At 39.6% G+C, this 16,749-nt stretch overlaps 1 protein-coding gene across 3 annotated transcripts in view; it reads left to right on the top strand.

Moving 5' to 3' along the window:
- The first annotated feature begins 1,334 nt into the window (after positions 1–1,334).
- The window catches only part of LOC307183675 (uncharacterized protein), a 97,505-nt gene continuing 82,090 nt past the window's right edge, over positions 1,335–16,749 (top strand). For all 3 annotated transcript variants that reach the window (XR_013827549.1, XR_013827550.1, XM_079916520.1), the window contains exons 1-2: positions 1,335–1,438; positions 2,623–2,773. The gene's annotated coding sequence lies outside the window, so the exon portion shown is untranslated. The remainder of the gene's footprint in view (positions 1,439–2,622; positions 2,774–16,749) is intronic.

Raw genomic sequence — 16,749 nt, 5'->3', positions numbered from 1 at the left:
GAGAGGGAATTATGATGGAGGAGAAACAAGGTTTCTTCTGCACTTGGGTAGAACTGGCCACTAGTGTGCCAGGCCAGGGCGCAGTAAGCAGGATGTCCTCTCTAGTTTCAAGAGAGAAAAAAGTCAAGGGTGGGTGTGGCAGGGCTGGGACTAGGGTGCGGTGAGTGAGGTGCCTAGGGCGAAAATCTCAAGAAGGAGGCACTTGCTCTCAGGGTCCTGCAAGTACAGGACAGGCACTTGAGAGGCAGTGCCTTCTCACTCACCTGACTGTCTGCCAGGCCTTGAGGCCCAGCCCTCCTGCTCTGGGCATCTTCAGGCAGGGGTTACTTGTGAGTTACTTGTTCAGAAGCACTGGGATTGCACTAAAGGGTGAAAGCTGTTCTATGGGACTCAATACACCCAGAACAAAACATACATTTCACAGCTCACCTTTATCACCAGAAACATTGACTTGGAGTACAGCTGACTTGGAAGTGACTTTCAGTTTGCTAGTCTTTAGCTGTGTAACCTAGGGAAGCATACTTAACCCTGCTGTGCCTTGATTTCCTTCCTCATCCATAAAATGGGAACAATAACATCCACCTCAGAGAGGAGATATGGGAGGGAGGATAACGAACATATCTGCCACATAGTAAACCTCAGTGAATTGTTAGCTCCCTGTGAGGATGCGATAGTGCTGAATGATGAAGCACTGGACAGGGTTCCTACCTCTGGGAGCTTCCACAGGCAACATAGGCATAAAAGGAGGATTGGATACCAGTTCACAAATTTCACATCTAGAGTTTCTTGTTTCAGGTCACACAACTAATGAGAGAGTTTGGATAGAGTCAAAAACAGTGACAAAAGGGCCAAGCTGGCCCAAGTTGATGAATTACATCAATAAACATTCAAACCACAGCCTTTCTCATCAGTAGAGGTGTAAGCCTATGGGCAGGGGCTATAAGTGAAGGGGTAGGAAGTCAAGGGCCACGGAAAACTTCCTGACTTTTGGGTCAAGATCAGATTCTGGTTAATCAAGGAGGGCTTCCAGGAGGAGGTTCTGGGGCTTCTGGGAGCCTCCAATGAGGCTCAGTTGCTCTCGTTTTTTCATCCCTATCTCAACAATCAACTTTTCTCAGTACAAAGGGATATAAAACGGGCTCCGACTCTACGGATGGGTGATTGGGGTCATCTCCCCACGTTTTTCACGATCTGAGGACTGGTCCCTTTAAGGCATCGAAACTCAGTGAACGTTCTACGGCCGGCCTAGCGGCCTTCCCGAGGCGCGCTTACGTCACCTTTCGGGGAAGCGGCTGACGTCAGCGCGTCCTCGGCGGGTGGGGGCGGAGCCATGACTCACCCGGCCGGCGGCGTTGGCCCGGCTGCGCACAGTGCACGTGAGCGCGCGTCGCGCTCGTTTCTAATTTTAGCTCCGGCGGCCCTGGTGGGGTCCGGCGAGGTAAAGGCGGGCAGAGGGTACATGGGGGCTGGGGGCGCGTTTCTCCCCGTCCCTTGCTGCCCCGCTGTTGGTCCTCCTGGAGGACGGGTCCCGGCCCGAGCCGCTGGAACGCCGGCGCTTCCTTAGGCCAGGGCGAAAGGTCTCCTCCGCGTGCCAGCCCAGACCTGAGCTCAGCGTAGGCGTTCAATAAACGAATTGGGGTTCCCTCCTAAATGAGACTCGGGACTTCCCAGAGAGGGCTAGGGTTCTGTAAAGTTCCCTGGTGGATGGGGTGCGGTGTGGACTGAAGTCAGAACGGGAGCGGGGCTCGGCGAGGGCTCGGGCAGGCGGTGTGGACCGAGCCCATCGGGGCGTCGGTCCTAGGTGACCTCGGTGGGGCGGTCGCTCAGCCTTTCTGAGCGGGGCCCTGGGCTTGTCCGGCGTCGCCAACAGTGGTTTGGGGGGGGGGCGGCCGGGCCCCCACTGAGCCGCCGTGTCTGAATCAGTGGCAGTGGTAGGGATGGTGCCTTCGGTGGTGTGAAGGCTGTCCAGGGGTCGGGCTAAGCACAGAGGCCTGAAGGTCACCGGTTGAGGAGACAGCGCCCAAAACAGGCGCTGCATCCTGAGCCCTGGGAGTACCGAGGTGACCTTCCAGGAATCAGATAAAAGCTTCATTTTAAAGGAAGCAAGGCCAGACGTTTTATAAAATCGACACTTTCCCGTTCTTTGGGGCGGGGGGGAGGCCGGAGGCGGGGAGGGAGTTATGGAAAGAAGCTGTCAGCGTAAAGTGAACTACAATTTTGACTTTGCAGAGCGGTCTGACGTATCACAGTGACCTGCATTCTGTTGGTGTGGCATCCTCAGGTTTCACAGGGATTGTCTGTGTAGGCAGCTTATAAAACTGTTCAAGGAACCTTTGACCTTATTAGGTGAAGGGTGTTAGATGTTACAAAAGAATATTAAATAGAATGATAAACTGGGAATATCACATGGTAGTAGAGGAACATTTTCTAATTGTTGGATCATTCAAATTTGTAATGCAAGTTTTTGAAGGCTATAACCTTAAAAAAAAACCTTTTCATATGCCCTTTTCTTAGAAAGAAATGGTGGAAAGTTGTGGAATAAAGGTAGCTTTTAGCATTATGACATGAATGAATGACAGAAATCCATAAATCAAATGTGTAGTTTTCATTTTTTTTTTCCAGAAATACCACATTGGCCTTGGTAAATTGGAGATTTTTCAGATATAAATATGGAAACTGCAAGAGTTTAGGGCATTATTCCTTATTCGGTATCCATCTTAACAGTTTAAAAAGGACTAACAGTTTACAATCCAACAACTGAATACATCCAGAGGTATGTGTAGTGTTTTATATTGTTCTATAGCAACAATAGTCTCTCTGTCCTAATTTTGGCGAGTTGCTACCACATATTCCTCAGTGTAATGCGTATTTGGGGAGGGACTTAAATTGAGCAGGTGTGAATGATGATGAATCATGTTCTCAAACTGAGCTAATTTCCCTTTGTGTGGGTTATTGTTGTGTGTGTATATAATAGATTATAAGAACCTGAACGTAAAGTTTTCACATTCAGAAATTAAGGTTTTTAGTCTGGAAATTGAGTTCTTGCTTTAAAAATACTAACCTTGGAATGGACCACCTGCATCCTGAAGACAGCCTGTTAGCGTTTCTGTGAAGTCTTCCCTTTCCCCAAGTTGTCCCTGCTTTCTTTGAGTCACATCTGTTATTCGGTTGTTCACTGTGCTGTGATCGTTCACTTACGTGTTTCTCCCACTAGACTAAACTCTTGGGGCTATGAACTAGTATCTATCTTTGTATCTCTAGCATCTAGAATAGGGCTAGCATGTAGTAAGAGCTACAGTTTTTGTAGTTTTGTTTCATTGAGTAAATGTGAGTTTTCCAAACCAGATTGCCCATTTGGGGAAGGGAGAGTTTTTTTTTATAGTTGAGAGGACTGGGCAGTGGACCTATATTGCTGCTGTAGGGGACATGGTTCCCTTCTTTTCCAGGCCCACCTTAACCTCTCCCCCAGTCCCACCACCACCACCCATGAGGAAGGAGCCAAGGCAAATAAAACCAACGACCAGACTCTTAAGTTATTTTGGGATCTCAGTAGTGTGCTGTAGTTTTAGATGCAAGATGATAGAACTTTGTCTGCTCTCCAGGCCAGAACTAATCCACACACTGGCATTAGTCAGGTTCTTTTCACAGAGGAATTGGCCAGTCTTTACTCTTTTAAAAAATGGGAATTTCAGAACCTCCACTGCATCTGTGGATAGTTAAGACTGGTTGCTAAATGAAATGTTTACATTTGAAATGGAATCAGTTTCTGCACAATGATATTTCATGCTTATCCTGAGAAAAGATTTAAGAATATAAAATGAAGATATTATTCTCTTCCTTAAAATTGTCAAAAGGAGGGGATATTTACAATAAAGCGTTACTAGCCAAAACTCTTAGTAAACTGGAATTGATGCCACACTTAATTTTATGAAAGGCTGACAGCAAAATAAATTGCTATGAGAGATTTAGTTTTGAAAATACATCATGCATTACAGTGATTACTAGTATTTTCTGTAAAAACTCAGTACCACTGCGACATCCTAAATCAGAAGGGCCACATTTTTACATCCACTGTGTTTAAGTCAAGAAAAAATGATGTATACTTGGAAGATTTTTTAACAAGATTTTTTTTTTTTTTTGCTGTACGCGGGCCTCTCACTGTTGTGGCCTCTCCCGTTGCCATGGCTCACGGGCCCAGGCGCTCCGCGGCACGTGGGATCTTCCCAGACCGGGGCACGAACCCGCGTCCCCTGCATCGGCAGGTGGACTCGCAACCACTGCGCCACCAGGGAAGCCCTTTTAACAAGATTTTAATTAGATTTAGATTTTAATTTTAGAAAGTGGTTCAGCTGAATTTTCCCATACAAAGAGTTACATGAGAGATGAAACAGAGAAGTAGCTTTTGTGATAATAGGGGAGAACACTAGAAGGAAAGAACAAGGGACTCTTTGCTGTTGACTAGGTAAAGCTTTGACAATTCCTACACATGTTCCTACCACCCTCACCAAAAATACGTCTTTAGGTCCTGTTTTACCTGTATTTTTTCCTCAAAAGAGAGCCTTCTGTAATAATAATAAAAATAATGTCGACAACAAGTTCTATTTATTGATCACTATGTGTCAGATACTGTGCTCAATGCTTTGTGAAATTATTTCAGTTAATCCTTGCTACAATCCTGTGCTAAATGGATTTTTAATTATTTCCATTTTATAGGCTCAGGGAGGTTAAAGGGCTTGCTTAAGGTCACATAGTTATTAAGAAACAGCCATGATTTGAACCCAGGTTGTGTTAGGGTTCTCCAAAGAAACAGAACCAATAGGATGTGGATATATGTGTGTGTATATATAATATATACATATATAGAGAGATTTATTATAAGGATATAAGGAATTGGCTCATTTGCTTATGGAGGTTGGCAAGTCCCAAAATCTGCAGGGTGAATTGCAATCTGGAGACCCAGGAGAGCCAAAGGTATCATTCCATTCTGGGTCCAAAAGGCGGGAAAAAGCCGATGTTCCAGTTTGAAGGCCATGAGGCAGGAAGAATTCCCTCTTACTCGAGGAGTCAGCCTTTTTGTCTCTTCAGGCCTTCAACTGACTGAGGGCCACCTACGTTATACAGGGCAATCTACTTTAGTCGTCTACCAATTTCAGTGTTAATCTCATTGAAAACCCACCTCACAGAAACGCCCAGAATAATATTTGACCAAATATCTGGTTAATAAATAAGTTATCATTCAGATCCATTTGATTTCCAAAGCTCATGCTTTTAATGTTATTTCACAATGTCTCCCTCCCACTCTAGGTTTCGCAAAGTAGCTTTAACCCTGGATCTTTTCCCCTCTCACCTGGAATGTCTATCAAAGTTCACCCCACTCATACCAGATGAACACCTAATTAGTGCAGGTGTTTGAATATCAGTAACCAACTCAGAATCCCTTTCCCAATAGCACACACAGCACAGCCATTTTCTTCCTTACAATAACTTCCCAGCCTCCTGATTATACTCCAAGCGTTCTGATTTTCTATGCATGTAACTCTGAACTAATTCCCACCACACTAGCAAGTCTTACCTGACTCCTTCTTCATCCTCTTCCTTGACATCTTTGAAGACACCAAGCCCTGATGGTACAGCCCAGCGAGCCCATGACCTTCCCTTCTCTCAGCTCCCTCCTTAGGACCAACCTTTCTTATCGTTTACTCTTGACTCCTGCCATCATTGTCACTGTCATTTTAGAACTCTAACCTCTACCCCTCCCCCCAAAAGAAGGAACTCACTGCAGGGATTTCACTTGGTTGAGTCTTGTGAACCCACATCCCAGAGATTGCTTATTTAAAAGTACTTCCATGATCTATGTACTTTTAATAAATACTGTTGATTAAATTTATTTACTTGGTTACCATTTTAGAAAGAATAAAAATTCTTAGGGTAATTTTTGCCTAATTGGCACTGTTCTCCTGCATCCTAGGACATCTTATACAGTTATCGTGGATATCATTATGCCAGTCCTTCAGCATTTTTTCATGAACAGTTTCAGAGCATTTGTTTTTAGCAAGTTAATTGTCCTTTAATATCCAGATAGTCATTCCTAACAAAGTAATGCTTTGCATACTTTCTGTCTCATAGATATTTATGCTGTTTTTCATTGTTACGTATTATTAAGATAAAAACATTAGAAAACATTCAAAAAAACACATGGACAAAATCAGATTTTTATTGACATTCAAGAGATACAGTCAAGCCTGACAAGCTTTTAAAACTGAAAATTTTAAGATCGATTTTGGAAGATGAGCTGCTTTGAGAGAGGGCGGTTGTTACAGAGAGTTGTCACATATTATCACTTAGGGGATAGTTCATTCTTCCAAAAGTTAATTTACCAAGCACAACACACTTAAAAGGGTATTTTGATCAAAGCCACAAATAAAAACACATTCCTCTCCCATATTAGAAAAAAATCAGGTATGTATTTTTTGATTGACAATTGACATCTGCCACAGATATATTACTTTAATCAAGGCAAGAGAACTCTTCTTGTTAAACAGTATATTTCTTCTAGGTTTTCCAGGGCTTGGAATTACATTACCTCTCCTAATTTAAATTGACTTGGTGGCCTTTGGTATGTCTGGGAGAATAAAAACAGAGGGTATTAAAGTAGGAATCATAAAAATCTGAGAAGTTTGATGTGTAATTTGGTACTATTTTTACAAGCCAAATTCCAGTGGCAGGGAAGTGACTTTGGTCTCTAAAACAATTCTGAGGCTGGGTCCTTTGTAAATAGTTTATTGGGTGTATTTGCTTCTATTGAAGCTTTAATAAAGAAGAGACATCACTTAATTACCCTTTTCTGTGTTCTTAATAGTGTTTTTTTAAAACCCAGTTTTGTTGAAAACAATCATTTCTTTTTCTTTGCCTTTTTGGAAGCTGAGCTACAATTATGTTTTAGAACGCAGTTGAATCTATCAAGTAATGAAGCTATCTGGTAATTTTTTGTCCTTAAGTATTAAATGAGGAGTTTTCAGCATACTATGAAAGCAGGATTTATGGTAGTATTCTGGAAGTTTAAATCTTTGAAATTTTTAAGAGACTTAGATTGTTATTTTCTGAGATTTTAAAAAAAATAGCATTGCTTTAACAACATTATGGTTATAATAAATGTTTTACAATCCAAATCCTTATTTTTTAAAAAATAACATTTTAATATCCTATTTTAAAATATTGATATATTTATTGAATTATATAACATTGGATTATTAGCATTATAAATAAATACAAAAACTTACTAGACCTGCTTTACTTATAAAAATAAAATTGGTCTTGTAACCTAAATTGTAAATTGTGTTTTAAATTTTGTTTTATTTTTAGCTGGGTAGTTAAGAGTTCAGGCTTGTTTTTTAAGTCGGGTGTGTACTGAGGTAATTTACATGTAGTAAAATTCATCATTTTAGGTATAAAACCTATGAATTTTGACAAACACAGTCATATAATCATTTCCACAATAAAGGCAGAACATTTCCGCCACCCGAGAAAGCTGACTTGTGCCTGTTGTAGTCAATCATTTTCCTGAAAATAGAATTTAAAAGTAAATTAATGAAATAAGACTTTAAAAAACATAGCTGGTACACTGGTTTGGGGGTCATTATTGTAAGCTGGATGATAACTTTAGTGGGAAGGAAAATGTAATGGAAACAAACCTAAGATTTTGAATATATTACTCTAAAATGATTGAGTAGAAGTGTTACAAACAAAACATAAAGGACTGATTTTATTGTGTTTTAGTCCATCTCCCTGATGTATGTTTACTTTTCTTCACTCTATGTCCATCTCCCCAAATATCCTGATGTGCCTAAATCCTTAAGACATTTTCTCTTGCAAGCTTGTATTTTAGTCTTTTCAGTGAATATTAAAAGTGGAATATTGTTTCTGCCCACCTGAAATAAGCAACGGCAAGGACCATGTCATCTTCATTTGTTTATTACCATCTCTTCCATAGAAAAGAAGCTGAAATATTTGTTAAATGGATGAAATTTTACTTTCACTTGGATGGTTTCAAGCTGAGCAGAGAGTGATCTGAGAATGACTTGGATTTTCTCAAGTAAATTTTGAGAGTATTGTTAATACTAGATTAAAACTTAAAACTCATTTAAAAACCTAGGTTTTAGAGTTGGATCTAAATTTGAATACTGCCTTTGTCATTTAGCTATAAAACTTCAGGCAAATTCATTTCTCTTAACATTGGTTTTCCTATCTATAAAAGTCAGAATAAAAAAAATGAAACAAAATACATGTCTCATTAAAACTCTATGAGGGGGCTTCCCTGGTGGCGCAGTGGTTGAGAGTCCGCCTGCCGATGCAGGGGACACGGGTTCGTGCCCCGGTCCGGGAAGATCCCACATGCCGCGGAGCGGCTAGGCCCGTGAGCCATGGCCGCCGAGTCTGCGAGTCCGGAGCCTGTGCTCCGCAACGGGAGAGGCCACAACAGTGAGAGGCCCGCGTACCACAAAAAAAAAAAAAAAAAAAAAAAAACCCTCTGTGAGGGAGAATTTGAGATTAAAGCACTTGGCACAGTGTCTTGCTCATAGCCTAATTCTTTAAAAAATTTTTTTCATTGAGGTATATAGTTGACTATAGTTGTGTTAGTTTCAGGTGTACAGTGAAGTGATTTAGTGATATGTATATTCTTTTTTGGATTCTTTTCCACTATAGGTTATTACAAGATATTGAATATAGTTCCCTGTGCTATATAGTAGGTCCTTGTTGTTTATCTATTTTAAATATCTTAAAAAATATATTTATTTATTTACTTGGCTGCACTGGTCTTTGTTGCGACATACGGGATCTAGTCTCTGACCAGGGATCAAACCAGGGCCCCCTGCGCTGGGAGCGTGGAGTCTTAGCCACTGGACCACCAGGAAAGTCCCTATCTATTTTATATAGACTAGTGTGTATCTGTTAATCCCAAAGTCCTAATTTATCCCTCAACTACCTTCCCCTTTGGTACCATAAGTTTGTTTTCTATGTCTGTGAGTCTGTTTTTGTTTTGTAAATAAGTTCATTTGTATCATATTTTAGATTCCACATGTAAGTGATATCATGTAATATTTGTCTTTCTCTGTTTGACTTCATTTAGTATGATTATCTCTGGGTTCATCCATGTTGCTGCAAATGGCACTATTTCCTTCTTTTTATGGCTGAGTAATATTCCATTGTGTGTGTGTATATATGTGAATATATATATATATATATATACACACACACACACACACACACACACACCACATCTTCTTTATGCATTCATCTGTTAATGGACATTTGGCTTGATTCCATGTCTTGGCTATTGCAAATAGTGCTGCTATGAACATTGGGGTGCATGCATATTTTCGAATTAGAGTTTTTGTCTTTTCCAGATATATGCCCTGGAGTGGAATAGCTGGATCATATAGTAGCTCTATTTTTAGTTTTATAAGGAAGCTCCATACTGGTCTCCATAGTGGCTGCACCAATTTTCATTCCCACCAACACAGTGTAGGAGGGTTCCCTTTTCTCCACACCCTCTCCAGCATTAATTATTTGTAGACTTTTTGATGGCCATTCTGACTGGTGTGAGGTGATACTGCATTGTAGTTTTGATTTGCATTTCTCTAATAACGATATTGAGCATCTTTTCATGTGTCTGTTGGCCATCTGTATGTCTTCTTTGGAGAAATGTCTATTTAGGTATTCTGCCCAGTTTTTGATTGGGTTGTTTGTTTTATTGATATTAAGCAGTATGAATTGTTTGCATATTTTGGAAATTAATCCCTTGTTCACGTCATTTGCAAATATTTTCTCCCAGTCTATAGGTTATCTTTTCATTTTGTCTATGGTTTCCTTTGCTGAGCAAAAGCTTTTAAGTTTAATTAGGTTCCATTTGTTTATTTTTGCTTTTATTTCCATTACTTTAGGAGATGGATCCAAAAAAATATTTTTGTGATTTATGTCAAAGAGTGTTCTGCCTGTGTTTTCCTCTAGGAGTCTTATAGTATCTGGCCTTACATTTATGTCTTTTTAAAAAATTTTTATTTATTTATTTTTGGCTGCATTGGGCCTCATTGCTGCACTGGGTCTTTGTTGCTATGTGTGAGCTTTCTCTAGTTGCGGCAAGCAGGGGCTACTCTTCGTTGTGGTGTGCAGGCTTCTCATTGCAGTGGCTTCTCTTTTTGTGGAGCGTGGGCTCTAGGTACGTGGGCTTCAGTAGTTGTGGCGTGTGGGCTCAGTAGTTGTGGCTCGTGGGCTCTAGAGCACAGGCTCAGTAGTTGTGGCACACGGACTTAGTTGCTCCACGGCATGTGGGATCTTCCTGGACCAGGGATCAAACCATGTCCCCTGCACTGGCAGGTGGATTCTTAACCACTGCACAACCAGGGAAGTCCACGTTTAGGTCTTTAATCCAGTTTGAGTTTATTTTTGGGTATGATGTTAGAGAATGCTCTAATTTCATTCTTTTACATATAGATGTTTAGTTTTCTATTTGTAGACTTTTGTTGTTGTTGTTGTTGTTGTTTTTGGCGGTACGCAGGCTTCTCACTGTTGTGGCCTCTCCCGCTGCGGAGCACAGGCTCCGGACGTGCAGGCTCATCGGCCATGGCTCACGGACCCAGCTGCTCCGTGGCATGTGGGATCATCCCAGACCGGGGCACGAACCCATGTCCCCTGCATTGGCAGGCGAACTCTCAACCACTGCACCACCAGGGAAGCCCTATGTGTAGACTTTTTAAGATGGCCATTCTGACCTGTGTGAGGTGATACTTCATTGTAGTTTTGATTTGCATAAGAAATATATTTTTAAAATAGATTTTGAGCTAACCTTTAGAAAGATAAATTTTTGTGCTATTATCTCTTTTGTGTCCAGTAGAATATGTTTATTTACACATAAATAGCTAAATCACTGACATCCTAAAATTCAAAACCTTAAAAGTAGACTTCTGTTTGTATAGTATTATTAACTGTTCTTTTCCAGGAAGCTTATTAATAAGATTATTTTTCAAAGTAATAAACTGCCTGCCTGCCACTTACAGGCCCGTTATTACTGTGCTAGCATTTCTGTTGTCTTTAGGAGAGTCTAGAAATGTTTGAAATTGAAGCCTGGAAAATGCCACGGTAGTCCGATAGAGTCCTTGGTAACATTTTTATTCTCACCTGAAGTAAATTACTATATATTAAATGGAGATTCAATGAAATAATATTTCTTCACAGTTATATCTACATTTAGCATTGCTATAAAAACATATCTAGCCAGTTTTTTTATTTTTCATGACTACTATTAATTTTTGGCTCTCTTTAAAAATAGAAAAATGTTTTTCGCAGATTTAATATGACTTATAAACAATGGTCTCTGAAGTACTGATTGACATGTTCCTGTAACTATAACTCATAAATTTAGAAACAATCTTTGTAAGTGAGAAAATGTCAGATTTTAAAGAGCTTTTTCCTTTGTAAAGTTTTCCCCAAATTTAGCAAACTATTATGACTTCAGAAAAATCTATACATTAAAAATTTTCAGGAGTGACATCAGCAAGATGGCGAAGTAGGAAGCCCTGGACCCTTCTTCCCCTGCAAACAAACACACCAATTCAGCAACAGTTCATGAACAAATTCACTTTGTGAGAAATCCAGAAATTAAATGAAAGGCTCTTGTACCCTGGCTGAGTGCAAAACCAGGCTCACCTAAGCCAATAGGGAGATTCAGGACACCTTCTCACCATCATCCCTGCCCCCAGCATAGTGCCATATAATCAGGAAGAGACCCCATAGCTCCCAACTTCTCCCAGGAAAGGGAAGGCACTGGTTTGTGTATCCAGCACCCCAGCTTTTCAAAGCGGGCTCCCCAGAGGACTGGCTTCTGTTTTGCAGGTCTTGGAACTCTGGGGGGTCTGGTACAGTCTAGCTACCCGATGGAGAATAGAGACAGAGGCTTGGGCTGGTAGATGTCATAGATCCTTTTTCCTCCTCAGCATAGAGTGAACAGATGAAATATTCTAGCTCTCATCTACCCCTTGGGAGGGAAAGAGTAGATCCATGTGTACAGAGAACCAACTTCTCTGGGGTTGATCAAAGAACTAGAATCTGTCTTGCCAGTCTTGGAACTCTGATAGATCTGATGCAATCTAGCTGCTTAGGAGAGAATGGAGATAGGCTGTGGTTTGGGCTAATAGATACAATTGCTACCCCTGGCACAGCACAGAGCAAGTGGACAAAGCTGTAACTTCCTGCTTCTTCTTGGAGAGGGAAAGCGGTGGTACAGGTCCCCAGAATCTCTGGAAGGGCTGACTGATGGGAGTCTTCTCTTGTACAGGGCCAGTCCATGAGGACTGGGAGAGATGCCTGCTTTGTCTATGCACATACACCAATATAGAGAGACAAGGAAAATGAAGAATTAGGCAAAGGTTTTCCAAACAAAGGAGCAAGATAAATCTCCAGAAACCAACCCTAACTAAATGGAGTTATATATTTACCTGACAGAGAATCCAAAATAACTTTCATTAATGATGCTTACTGAGGTCAGGAGAAAGATGCATGAACAACGTGAGAGTTTCAGCAAAGACACAGAAAATATTTGAAAGTACCAAACAGAAATCATGGAACAGAAAAACACAATGATTGAACTGAAAAATTCACTAGAGGGGTTCAAGAGCAGAAGAAAGGATCAACAAACTCAAAGACAGGTCATTATTGGAAATAATTCAGTCAGAGGAGGAAAAAAAGAATGAAAGAGAGTGAAGAAAGCTTAAGGGGCTTAGGGGACTTATAGGATAATCAAATAGATTAATATACACATTATGAGAGTCCCAGAAAGAGAAGAGATGGGGAGAGAAAGGACCAGAAAGCTTATTAAAAGAAATAATATCTGAAAACTTCCCAAATCTGGGGAAGGAAATGGATGTCCAGATCCAAGAATCACCCCGCCCCCCCAAAAAAAGATTAAGATAAACCCAAAGAAATCCACACTGAGACACATTGTAATCAAATTGTCAAAAGTCAGAGACAAAGAGAATTTTGAAAGCAATAAGAAAAAAGTAACTCGTCACATATAAGACTATCAGTGGATTTTTCAGCAGAAACCTTGCAGGCCAGAAGAGAGTAGAATGATATATTCAAAATGCTGAAAGAAAAAAAAGAAAGCCAACCAAGAATACTCTGTTCAGCAAAACTGTGCTTTAGAATGAAGGAGAGCTAAAGATTTTCCCAAATAAAAGCTGAGGGAACTCATGACTTCTAGACCTACCTTACAAGAAATGCTAAAGGGAATTCTTCAAGTTGAAATGAAAGTGTGCTAAATAGCAACATAATAGCATAAGAAAGTATGAAACTGTGGTAAACATAAATGTAAATGTAATAAATGTAAAAAATAATAAAGATACTTAGATATAAATTGTGACAACAATAACATAAAGTGTGTGTGGGAGATGTTAAATTATGCAGTTTTTGTATGTGATTGAACTTAAGTTGTTATCACCTTTATTTTTTAATTTTTTAACTTTTTTGTTCTGACAGAAATATTTTTCTCATAAAGTGTGAACAGTAGTATGCTACTGTGATTTAAAAATTTTTTTTATTAGATCTTTATTGGAGTATAATTGCTTCACAATACTCTGTTAGTTTCTGTTGCACAACGGAGCAAATCAGCCATATGCATACACATGTCCCCATATTCCGTCCCTCTTAAGCCCCCTCCCATCCCCCGATCCCATCCCTCTAGGTCATGGCAGAGCACTGAGCCGATCTCACTGTGCTATGCTGCTGCTTCCCACCAGCCAACTATTTTACATTCGGTAGTGTATATATGTCGATGCTACTCTCACTTTGCCCCAGCTTCCCCCTCCCACGCCATGTCCTCAAGTACATTCTCTATGTCTACCTCTTTATTTCTGCCCTGCAACTAGGTTCATCAGTACCATTTTTTTTTTTTAGATTCCATATATATGTGTTAGCACATGGTATTTGTTTTTCTCTTTCTGACTTACTTCACTCTGTATGACAGACTCTAGGTCCATCCACTTCACTACAAGTAACTCAATTTAGTTTCTTTTTATGGCTGAGTAATATTCCATTGTATATATGTGCCACATCTTCTTTATCCATTCATCTGTTGATGGCCATTTAGGTTGGTTCCATGTCCTGGCTATTGTAAATAGAGCTGCAGTGAACATTGTGGTACATGGCTCTTTTTGAATTATGGTTTTCTCGGGGTATATGCACAGTAGTGGGATTGCTGGGTCATATGGTAATTCTATTTTTAGTTTTTTAAGGAACCTCCATACTGTTTTCCATAGTGGTTGTATCAATTTACATTCCCACCAACAGTGTAGGAGGGTTCCCTTTTCACCACACCCTTTCCAGCATTTATTGTTTCTAGCTTTTTTGATAACGGTCATTCTGACCAGCATGAGGTGATACCTCATTGTAGTTTTGATTGCATTTCTCTAATAATTAGTGATGTTGAACATCTTTTCATGTGCATCTTGGCCATCTGTATGTCTTCCTTGGTGAAACGTCTGTTTAGGTCTTCCACCCTTTTCTTAACTGGATTGTTTGTTTTTTTGATATTGAGCCCCATAAGCTCTTTGTATATTTTGGAGATTAATCCTTTGTCTGTTGTTTCATTTGCAATTATTTTCTTCCATTCTGAAGGTGCTCTTCTTGGCTTCTCTATGGTTTCCTTTGCTGTGCAAAAGCTTTTAAGTTTAATTAAGTCCCATATGTTTATTTTTGTTTTTATTTCTGTTACTCTAGGAGGTGAGTCAAAAATGATCTTGCTGTGGTTTATGTCAAAGATCTTTCTATGGTATATGTTTCCTCTAAAAGTTTTATAGTATCTGGTCTTACATTTAAGTCTTTAATCCATATGGGGTTTTTTTGTGTGTGTATGGTGTTAGGTAGTGTCCTAATTTCATTCTTTTACATGTAGCTCTCCAGTTTTCCCAGCACCACTTACTGAAGAGACTGTCTTTTCTCCATTGTATGTTCTTGCCTCCTTTGTCATAAATTAGGTGCCCATTTGTGCGTGGGTTTATCTCTGGACATTCTATCCCTTACCATTGATCCGTATTTCTGTTTTTGTACCAGTACCATACTGTCTTGATTACTGTAGCCTTGTGGTATAGTTTGAAGTCAGGGAGCCTGATTCCTCTAACTCCGTTTTTCTTTCTCAAGATTGCTTTGGCTATTCGGTGTCTTTTGTGTTTCCATACGAATTGTAAATTTTTTGTTCTAATTCTGTGAAGAATGCCATTGGTAATTTGATAGGGATTGCACTGAATCTGTAGAGTGCTTTGGGTAGTATAGTCATTTTCACAATATTGATTCTTCCAATCCAAGAACATGGTATATTTCTCCATCTCTTTATGTCATCTTTGATTTCTTTCATTGGTGTTTTATAGTTTTCTGAGTACAAGTCTTTCACCTCATTAGGCAGATTTATTCCTAGGTATTTTATTCTTTTTGTTGCAATGGTAAATGGGAATGTTTCCTTCATTTCTCTTTCTGATTTTTCCTTGTTGGTGTATAGGAATGCCAGAGATGTATGTGCATTAATTTTGTATTCTGCAACCTTACCAAATTCATTGATTAGTTCTAGTAGTTTTCTGGTGGCATCTTTAGGATTTCCTATGTATACTATCATGTCACCAGCAAACAGTGACAGTTTTACTTCTTCTTTTCCAATTTGTATTCTTTTTATTTCTTTTTCTTCTCTGATTGCTCTGGTTAGGACTTCCAAAACTATGTTGAATAAGAGTGGCAAGAGTGGACATCCTTGTCCTCATCTTAGTAGAAATGCTTGCAGTTTTTCATCATTGAGTATGATGCTTGCTATGGGTTTGTCGTATATGGCCTTTATTATGTTGAGGTAGGTTCCCTCTATGCCCATTTTCTGGGGAGTTTTTATCATAACTGAGTGTTGAATTTTGTCAAAAGCTTTTCTGCATTGATTGAGATGATCATATGGTTTTTATTCCTTAATTTGTGAATGTGGTGTATTACATTGATTGATTTGCATATATTGAAGAATCCTTGCATCCCTGGGATAAATCCCACTTGATCATGGTGTATGATCCTTTTAATGTGCTGTTGGATTCTGTTTGCTAGTATTTTGTTCAGGATTTTTGCATTTGTGTTCATCAGTGATATTGGTCTATAATTTTCTTCTTTTGTGATATCTTTGGTTTTGGTATCAGGGTGATGGTGGCTTTTCAGAATGAATTTTGGAGTATTCCTCCTCTGAAATTTTTTGGAAGAGTTTGAGAAGGATTGGTGTTAGCTCTTCTCTAAATGTTTGATAGAATTCGGCTGTGAAGCCATCTGGTCCTGGACTTCTGTTTGTTGGAAGATTTTAAATTATGGTTTCAATTTCATTACTTGTGATAGGTCTGTTTATATTTTCTAATTCTTCCTGATTCATTCTTGGAAAATTGTACCTTTCCAAGAATTTGTCCATTTTTTCATGGTTGTCCATTTTATTGGCATATAGTTGTTTGTAGTAGTCTCTTATAATCCTTTGTATTTCTGCAGTGTCAGTTGTGATTTCTCCTTTTTCATTTCTAATTTTATTAATTTGCATCCTCTCCATTTTCTTCTTGATGAGTCTGGCTAAGGGTTTATCAATTTTGTTTACCTTCTCAAAGAGCCAGCTTTTCGTTTATTGATCTTTGCTATTGTTTTCTTTGTGTCTATTTCATTTATTTCTGCTCTGATCTTTCCTTCTACTGAGTTTGG

The sequence above is a fragment of the Stenella coeruleoalba genome (assembly GCF_951394435.1).
Source record: "Stenella coeruleoalba genome assembly, chromosome: 1".
In the NCBI taxonomy this organism is placed as follows: domain Eukaryota; kingdom Metazoa; phylum Chordata; class Mammalia; order Artiodactyla; family Delphinidae; genus Stenella; species Stenella coeruleoalba.
Note: the sequence above shows the minus strand (reverse complement) of the source record. Positions and strands in the feature narration are given on the sequence as shown.